This window comes from Mastomys coucha, unplaced genomic scaffold (genome assembly GCF_008632895.1).
Source record: "Mastomys coucha isolate ucsf_1 unplaced genomic scaffold, UCSF_Mcou_1 pScaffold21, whole genome shotgun sequence".
NCBI classification, from domain to species: domain Eukaryota; kingdom Metazoa; phylum Chordata; class Mammalia; order Rodentia; family Muridae; genus Mastomys; species Mastomys coucha.
The window spans coordinates 174,765,448-174,774,208 of record NW_022196904.1 but is presented as its reverse complement, the minus strand read 5'-3'; the positions used below and the strand labels follow the sequence as shown (position 1 = coordinate 174,774,208).

Sequence of the window (8,761 nt, the reverse complement as noted above, 5' to 3'; positions counted from 1 at the left end):
TTGAGATCGATGACAGTTGTACCACCCTGAGAAACAAAGCAGATGGACGCTAACTTGATTCCCGCGTCTACCTGCTTGTCTTTCTCTTCATAAAAACGGAAGTGCCCTCCTGAGCTTAGCCTGTTGTACACATGCATCTCTGCAGGGATAAGGCATGTGGAATTTTCCATGAATGCAGGCCACAGTAAAGCCTTGCTTGTGTGTAGTGGATGGTCATTACATGGGGTACACTCCATCAGAATTCTCCCTCCTCCCCACAATAGTGAGAATTATTGGTAGTGACCTGAGATAGAGAAGAGTTTACATGATCCAAGGTGAAAACTAACCTCCATGGCTGGATGTCCTACTTTCACACAGACAGTTTATGGGAATCTTTACAATTAGTCTTGTTCAAAGTGGCCCCCGGAAGGACCTGTCTGAGCTGTAGCCAAGGAGGAAGAAATAGATTTTTATTGCTAGGATTGTAATGACACCACTGTGTGCATGCTTGAAAGTAATAAAACTATGTTGAAACATTCTGCTCCACAATGACCCTCGTGTGTGTGTGTGTGTGTGTGTGTGTGTGTGTGTGTGCCCTAATGATGAATGAACACGTGTGGGCATGAATGTTTTGCACTGCTCACAACTGGGCAAGCCCACAATACTGTGTAGCTGGATACAAACTTTCAAACTTTCAGAGCTTGCTCATGAATAGGTAGCCCCCTCCCACCCCACCCCACCCATGATTCTCTATACTGTATGAAGATTCTTTTCAAAGAGAAGAGGCACCTCTGTCCAAGGATGTGGTCCTGGAAAATTTGGCTTTCTCTGAGTTATAACCTTATACCTCTGTCCTGGATCGGAGCCCCGCCCTTACAACCCACCAGGTCTAGGTGTGGAGTAGAGCCCTACCCATGTGATAGCCTTGTGACCTTAGTCCAATTTTTCAGCCTCACCAAGCAGCAATTTTCTCACCCATAAAAGATAAAAATGGGGTCCGGAGAGATGACTCAGCAGTTAGGAACCCTTGCTTCTCTTGCTGGAAAACCTGGGTACAGTTCCCAGAACTCACAGAGCAGTGCACAAATATCCATAATTCCAGTTCCAGTGGAGAGCTGATGCCCTCTTCTGACCTTTGTGAACCCCAGACACCACACTGTGCATATACTGCATTCCAGCACTCATGAAATACAAATTATATATATATATGACATATATATATATATATATATATATATCTTTTTTCATAAGAGGAGATAACGATGATGTGGACTTTATAGACCTGTTGCAAGGATTTGATCCCAGCTCTCAGGAGGCAGAGGCAAGTGGATCTCTGTGAGATCTAAGGATCTCAGTCTGGTCTACAGATTGAGTTCCAGAACAGCTAGGGCTACACAGAGAAACCTTGTCTCAACAAACAAAACAAAACAAAGAAACACAAAACACTGGAGGAGGGAATCATAGTAGTAAGGGGACACACACTTGTAGTCCCAGCACTGGCAAGTGGAAGCAGAAGAATAGGGAATCAGGAGTTCAAATCCAGCCTCAGCTACATAATGAGTTCCAAGTCAGCCTGTCTCTAAAACAAAGAAACATTTTGGGAAACACTAGGAAAGTTTTGTGATGGTATCTGGTTGGGGATTAAGAAAGTTGGCCACTGGATCCCAGCGGCAGGGAAGAGCTGAACCTGTGCGGGTCTGAGCTTAGGGTTAGATTCCCAGGACTCCCAGGCCCTCTGTTTTCTGACCTGGGTGGTAGAGAAGGGGCAGGAATTGTTCTCTTAATCTTTAGGAAATGGCTTGTGGAGTCGACAACTGCCTTCTCTGGCCCCAACCCCCATTCCCCATTCTCATCCCCTAACCCTAAGTTCTAGAAATCTCCAAACTTAACCAAGCTTCCTGTTCTTGGCGAATGCATCGTTTTTCAGCTGCTGTAAACGAATCTCTGAAGTCTCATGTCATTGCTATCATGTTTAGATAAAGATCTGGCCAACTAGTGTCCTTAGTGGAATGCAAATAAATCCTCTGCTCTGGACCTACCAGGAGGAGGGCATCTCCCTTTTAGCTTTTTTCTTCCTTCCCTCCTGGTTTTGGGCAAAAACATCTCATCTTAGAAACATCCTGTACTGTGGCTTCTCCACTAGATCCCATGAGCCTCTGACCGGCTCCAAGCCTGTTAATGAAGACTAGCTCTGGGAATTGATAGTAAGAATAGAAATAATGTAGGTGACAGCAACAGCAACAAGAACCCCATCAGTGTCCATACAGATAATATCAGCTACTGTTCATGGCTCTTCCTACTAAGTACCCAATGGTTCAGTGGTTAGAGCCTCCCTTCTCTCAGTCCTCAGAGAAACTAGCAGACCCTGAATGAGCCACTTCTACAGGACTGGGAGAAAGCCATAGTTCCTGGGGATGAGCACTGTAGAAGAGTTCCACACTGCTTTAAAGTCATGCCCAGCATCCACCATGTCTGCTTCTGCTCTTCTCAACAACTCTTGCCTTTGGCCCTAGTAATGAACTGTGTCATAGACGAGAACAGAAAACTCTGACCCAGTAAAAGAAAAGCTGCCCGAGGTTGCCTGAACTTCCTTGCTTCCCACACCCAGCCTCCTTCTCTTCACCTTTCCCTCCTTTGGACAATCAGGCTGGGTTCCCCTCTGGCTTCTCAGATGCCATCCTCTAGGTTTCTGGGGATCCCCCCTTGGCACATCACAGCCCTGTACTTCAAAACTCTCCTGTCTGCCTGGTGGAGGTTCACAATTCCCAAGAAGAATGTACTTGGGTGGTAGGACTGACTGGAGGCTGACTTCAAAATCAACTCTCTTCTTCCCAGCCTTGCCCTTCCTTCTCCCCCCAGCTACCCCCGACCTGCTATAGATCCACCTTCTGAACCTCTTATTAGAGTTAATAGTAACCATCCCAATAAGCGTCCTCAAAGAACAAGGATTTAATAACACATTCTCTTCCTATCACCGCAACATACCTTGTAGAGGAATACCACAGCCACCCCCTCCCACATGCATCAAGATGAGAAATCAAAGGAGCAGGTTAAAAAAAAAATGGTGCAAGATTTTCCAGGCAAACGTTGCCACTCAACATCCTGATGAGATGGAAAAAAAAAAATCTTGCCCGTGCTGAGACTCCAGCAACCTGGTTAACACAGCCACCCCACTCGGGGAGATCTTTCCCTACGTGGGGAGTGGGGGGTGCTGGGCTTGATTTGTGCACAACGGTCTCTGGAGTCCTAGTTCCGGGAACTTGTCTGTCTCTCCCACACTACTGCTGCCCGACCTCAGGAGACAAGGAAAGCTGGCAAGGCTGTGTCCCTGGAAACGGGACCAAGTTGTTGGTTGTTTTTTGTTTGTTTGTTTTGAGGCGAGCTGCCCTCTTTCCTGTCTCAGGCCGCTCTCTGCCCATACTCTATTAATGAAATAGGAACATCTGTCCACTGGACACCAAACCGCTCAGGCGGCCAGAACAAGGATGCTCAGGAGCCAGGCTCTCTCGTCGGAATCTGTGCTACTGGGAAACCTCGGGATTGCAGAGTCATGGGTTCAAATCTGTCTTCGCTTGTTCTCTGGAATCTTTACCCTCTTGGCTCTGTTGTCCTTCGTAGAACTGGAGATTCTAAAATCACCGCCCCCCCCCCCCCCCCCACCAGGTTGCTGGGAGAGTGTACCTCTGTGACGCCATTAGAACTCCAGGTAGGATGGATTCCCAATAAATGTTAATTTATTGTAATTAACCCCGGGACAAGTAGGCACTGATTTTTCCGTTTCTGGGTGAGTCCTGGACCTCTCTGCGCACCTTGGGCGGATGTTTCAGATTTTTTTTTTTGAAAAGGGCGGGGGTGTTTAGCCCACTTGTGCGTGGGGCCAGCTCCCATGGTTACATTAGCGCAAGTGGAGGCCTGGGTGTGTGCGTATGTCCCAAGCCACATGCGTGCAGCGTCCTGTGCGCGTCAGGAGTCTAGGCCTTGTTGACACTCTTGTGGGGACCTCACCTGCTCTGGGTTTAGATTTCGCCTGCGACAAGAAACTTTTTTCACCTAACGGATGCGTGGTGTCCACGCAGTGTACACAGAAGCAGGGTGAGGCTGGAGTCCCGGGTGCTCGGCCTGTGGCTCATCGAACGATTTGCGCTATTAATGGTTATTTTATTTATATCGTTAGAATTGTCCCCTCGGGTCTGTTTACACCAACGTCTGGTCCGCCCGGCCGCAGTGTTTGGACAGGGGATTACACTAATGGATGGCGAGCTGAGAGGGGTGGAGCAGGCGCTGCTGGAAACCCGGCTTTGGACTCGGGGTGGGCCTGGGCGGCGAGGGGGGCTGCGGGGGGCAGAAGTCTCCCGGGCTTGGCCTCTGACCTTCCAGGGGGAAGGAAACCTGTCTGCCTAAGATAGGAAGCAGTGTAGGGGCCGGAGACTGCTGCTCCCGGGCCCCTACCCTGGGCTCCAAAGACTGATTCCAGGTCGCCCCGCTTGGATGAGCTTACTGTCGCAAGTAAACAAGACCTGGAGCTACCTGGATGCCGGGCACTTTGATGGGCCCCCCTCTTTTGGTGACATGCTTAGGTGACATGCTTCCGGATTAGAGGGGAGCTCTGGGCGCCTGGCGGCCTGCGGGGTTAATGCTGTCTAAAGAGTGGCTGTAGAGTGAGTTCGAAGCTCCGCAAGTGTGGAAGATCAAAGATACTACACTCGCGGAATGGTGTGGAGCGAAGCGCCGGCCGCCCGAGAGCCGACGTGGCTATGGGTGAGGCCAGGATTGGTGTCCAGGGCCAAAGAATGACCGCAGCCTTCAGATTGAGAAGATCTAGTTCAGAATTCAAATATCTTTGTTTCGGGGCTAGGATCTGATGTGCAGAAATAGCTAACATTTAGTTAGCCGTACTGTGCATTATTTTTCTCTAGTATTCTATAAGGTTGGGCTCTGGTCAGCAATCACACTTCTTTCAGAGGAGGAAACAGTAACTTGGCGCCTATCAGATAGTATGTGGCAGGGCCAGAACTCTATAAACACAGAACTGTCTTCTGAGCTGGCACGAGGGAGGCAGAGGCCAGACAGGTCTACAGAGTGAGTTCCAGGACAGCCAGGGCTATACAGAGAAACCCTGTTTCGAAAAAACCAAACAAAGCAAGCAAACAAACAACAACAAAAAAGAACTGTCTGCCGAACTAGAGGGGTGCTCATCCGTATTTGGGATACTTTTGTGATCTCTGCTGAGCTACTCTTCCGAGGGCACATTAACCACCATGCTTGCGGCTTCTTGAAGCCTTCAAGGCTTATTCAGGGATCTCTGATCAATAAGCTTATCTTTACAAGTTATACAAAAGTCATTTGCTGTAATCAGTTTGTTTTGAACACAGGCCAAGACGGTGGTACTTTTACAACTGTAAGCCCAGGGCGTTGAAGTCGCTTGCTGGAGATCACACAGCTGATAACCACGAAGGTAGATTCTCACAGTTTCGAACTCCAGAGTCTTCGTGGGTACCCCTTCGGCTGTGTCTTCAGAGCCTGAAGTTCTACATTCCTTTTCTATTGGCTCCCTCTCCCTCCTGCTCCGTTGGCCAGAGAATGGAGGACCTGCCCTGCTAGATCCGGGTGTTTCTTGGGAGTGGGGGTGTCCCTGGGAGGTATCTGCGGTTGGGAGCAGAGGGCCGCCAGAGTCGCCCTGTGCTCTGAGCACTGCGCTGCCAGGACGCACGCTCCGGTAAACCGTTTATCTAAAGACAACTTCTGTTTCTCGTTCCTTGTCTGGAGTTGCCCTGTAGCCAGTAATGAAAAATGCGCCCTTTCCCGAGATTCTGGTGCGGGTGATTTATGTGGGAACGGTCCTAGGCCGGTGAGGCCTGGGCTGCTCTGCCTGGCCTCAGGGGTGGAGGGAGAGGGCGGGTCTGGAAGAGAACCTGGTACCCCCGCCCTTCCAGCGCCCGCTTTTACGGAGCCCCCTCCACCTCGACCCCCAGAACATTTTACAGCCGCTCCCCCAGGAAGCTGAGCGTTTTATCTCGGTCAAGTAAACACCATTATCCCAGGTCCATTAACACCGAGATTTTGCCGATGTAAATAGACCTCTAGAGAGAGAAAAGCAGCCCCCGCGAACTCCCTTGTAAAACGACGACGGTTCCTTGAGATTTATGGCCAATGATTGCAACCCCATTCTCCCCCCAACCCCCGCTAACCTTCTAAGAAATCCCTATCTTAGCCAGAACCAGAAGATGGGGCACACTGCCCCTCTAGCCTAGAAATCTCGCCCCGGGGTGTTAGCAAGGCTAGGGTGGGGAGTCTTCAGAAGCGCTGACCTCGTCATTAATTTTCTCTCAGTCACAAGCCCAGGAATGCTGATTCCTTTCCGGCTGTGGATGCGTAGATAAACTCTCAGCTGGGAGCTGCCAGAGTGGACGATGGCTCACACCGCTAGCACCCCGCCCCTGCTCGGGGTCCAGGATGCCTGTGTTCCAGGCTTCTTCCTCATTTGTAAACTAGATAGCTGCTTTCAGCAGGTCCTTAGCAGGATGCAAAGCACGCGGGTCTGGTCATTGGTGGGCACTGCCAAAAAAACCAGCTCTGACCTAGGGCAGGCATCTGGCCAGCTTGGATGACCTCGATTTTTTTTTTTTTTTTTTTTTTTTTTTTTTTTTTTGCCTTTCTGTCCAAAAGGATATGCCCACCCTATTCACTCTGGTGTCAGCCAACAAGGGTGAAGTCAAGTAAGGATGGTGGAGCTGGCGCAGGGTGAGTGGAGACTTTTGTCCGCCCCTCTCATTTTCAGTTTCTGACCGCTGCTGACTCTCTCCCAGGCAGTTTCTGTCCATTTAGAGTGCGCTTTTCTTAACCCTGTCGGTCAATATTTATGTCAAACAATGGATTTAGAACAAGGAAGGGAAGCTCAGGTTGGGGAGACAAAGCAGCAAGTTCTGCAGGCCAGGGAAAGCCTCTGCTAAGAAGCCACGCCCACTTTCTAGCCCCTGCCCATGCCTAGAGGTTGTTCCAGTTCAGCTTCAAGAGCTCAGCAGTTCTTGAGGGTCACCTGCTGGATAGAAAGGGCCTTTTTTTCTTTTGCAGTCACAAGAAAGAAAAACAGGAGGGCAAGAGGCAGAAGGATTCTTTGGTTCTTTGGCTGATTAGATCTGGACTAGGGAACTCTTTTTTTGTTGTTTTGTTTTTGTTTGAGGCAGGGTTTCTGTGTAGCCCTGGCTGTCCTGGAACTCACTCTGTAGACCAAGCTGGCCTTGAACTCAGAAATCCTCCTGCCTCTGCCTCCCAAGCGCTGGGATTAAAGGTATCTGTCACAGCACCGAACTTAGAATAGGGGCTCTTAAACCGTGTGTGTGTGTGTGTGTGTGTGTGTGTGTGTGCGCGCGTGTGTGTGCGCGTGTGTCTGGGGGCACACAGCTACCTACACCAAGGACCCCTTTGGCATTCTTGTAAGGCTGATAGATTCTCTTTTTCAGGAGACTACATTAAAAAGCAAACTGTAGGCCAGGCTGGGCTCAAACTCACAGAGATCCACCTGCTTCTACCCACCTTCCCTGCCTATAAGTGTTGCAATCAAAAGTGTATGCCACTATGATTTACTCAGGAGAATACTTTTAATAGATGAATCAAATTAAGTAGAATTACAAAGGAAACCAATAACATTTATATTCAAATTCAAAAATCTTAGAAACAGACATAGTTACACATGCACTTTTATTTTGACCTAGCAAATAGCAAACATTAAGGTCCACTAACGACCTTAATTTAAAAGCAGTCACAAAGGTCAATATAATTTCAAGGTTTCTGTAGCAACCGGAATGTGCTACAACAATACCAGAGGTTTCTAGCTTTATATTTTAGAATTTATCCTATTCGTGTGTTCAGGTGTGTGCATGTAGGTATATGAGTGTGGAGCTCAGAGGCCAACGCTGGTCCCTTCCTTTCACCAGGTGGATTCTGGGATTGAATTCAGGTTATAAGGCTTGGCAGAAAGTACCTTTGCCCATTGAGAAATCTCTCCATTCCAACAGAAAAGAAAAGAAAAGACGGGTTTGGAGAGATGCCTTAGGGTTAAAGGACACTTCATGCTCTCACAGGGGCCCTAGGTTTAGGTCCTAGTACCCATATGGTAAGTTCCCAATGCCTAAAATTCCAGTTCACAGGAATCTGACCCTCTCCTGACCTCTCTGGGCTTCTAAACATGTAGCACACGTTGCATACACCTAGACACAGACACACATCTATAAAATTAAATAAGTATTTCAAAAAGATTTATTTTATTTTTAATTATGTATATGCATGAGCACATGAATGGGGTATCCAGGGAGGCCACAGGCATTGGATCCCTGCAGTTAGAGTTATAGGCAGTTATAAGCCAGCTGACACGCGTGCTAGGAACTGAACTTGGGCCCTCTGCAAAAGCAATATGCCTTCCTAACTGTAGATCACACCTCCAGCCCTTTAATACTAGATCATTCATTTCATTTCCTTTTTGGGGGTAGGGAGGGTGAACTTCACAGAAACCAGACAAGCACGCCGCCACTAAGATATTTTCCCAGCCCTTTTTGTATTAAAAATACTTTTTCATTCATGTATGTTACTTGAGTACATGTGTTCATGCGTGTGGAGGCCAGGGATGATCGCTCTCTACCTTATTTTGGGGATTGAGACCTTCTGTCTTTGAAGCTGGAGCTCAGTAATTCAACTATACAGGATGGCCAGCAACTTCCCAGGATCATTCTGGCTCAGCCTTCCAAGTACTTAGGTACTGGGATTACAAGTGTGTGCTGCCTGACCC

General features: G+C 48.5%; 1 long non-coding RNA gene across 1 annotated transcript; it reads left to right on the top strand.

Annotated features, from left to right (window-relative positions):
• The first annotated feature begins 3,732 nt into the window (after positions 1-3,732).
• On the top strand, positions 3,733-5,780 carry LOC116103870. The gene is made up of 2 exons (XR_004123603.1): positions 3,733-3,763; positions 5,352-5,780. It is a non-coding gene; the product is annotated as an uncharacterized LOC116103870 (long non-coding RNA).
• The last annotated feature ends 2,981 nt before the right edge of the window (positions 5,781-8,761 follow it).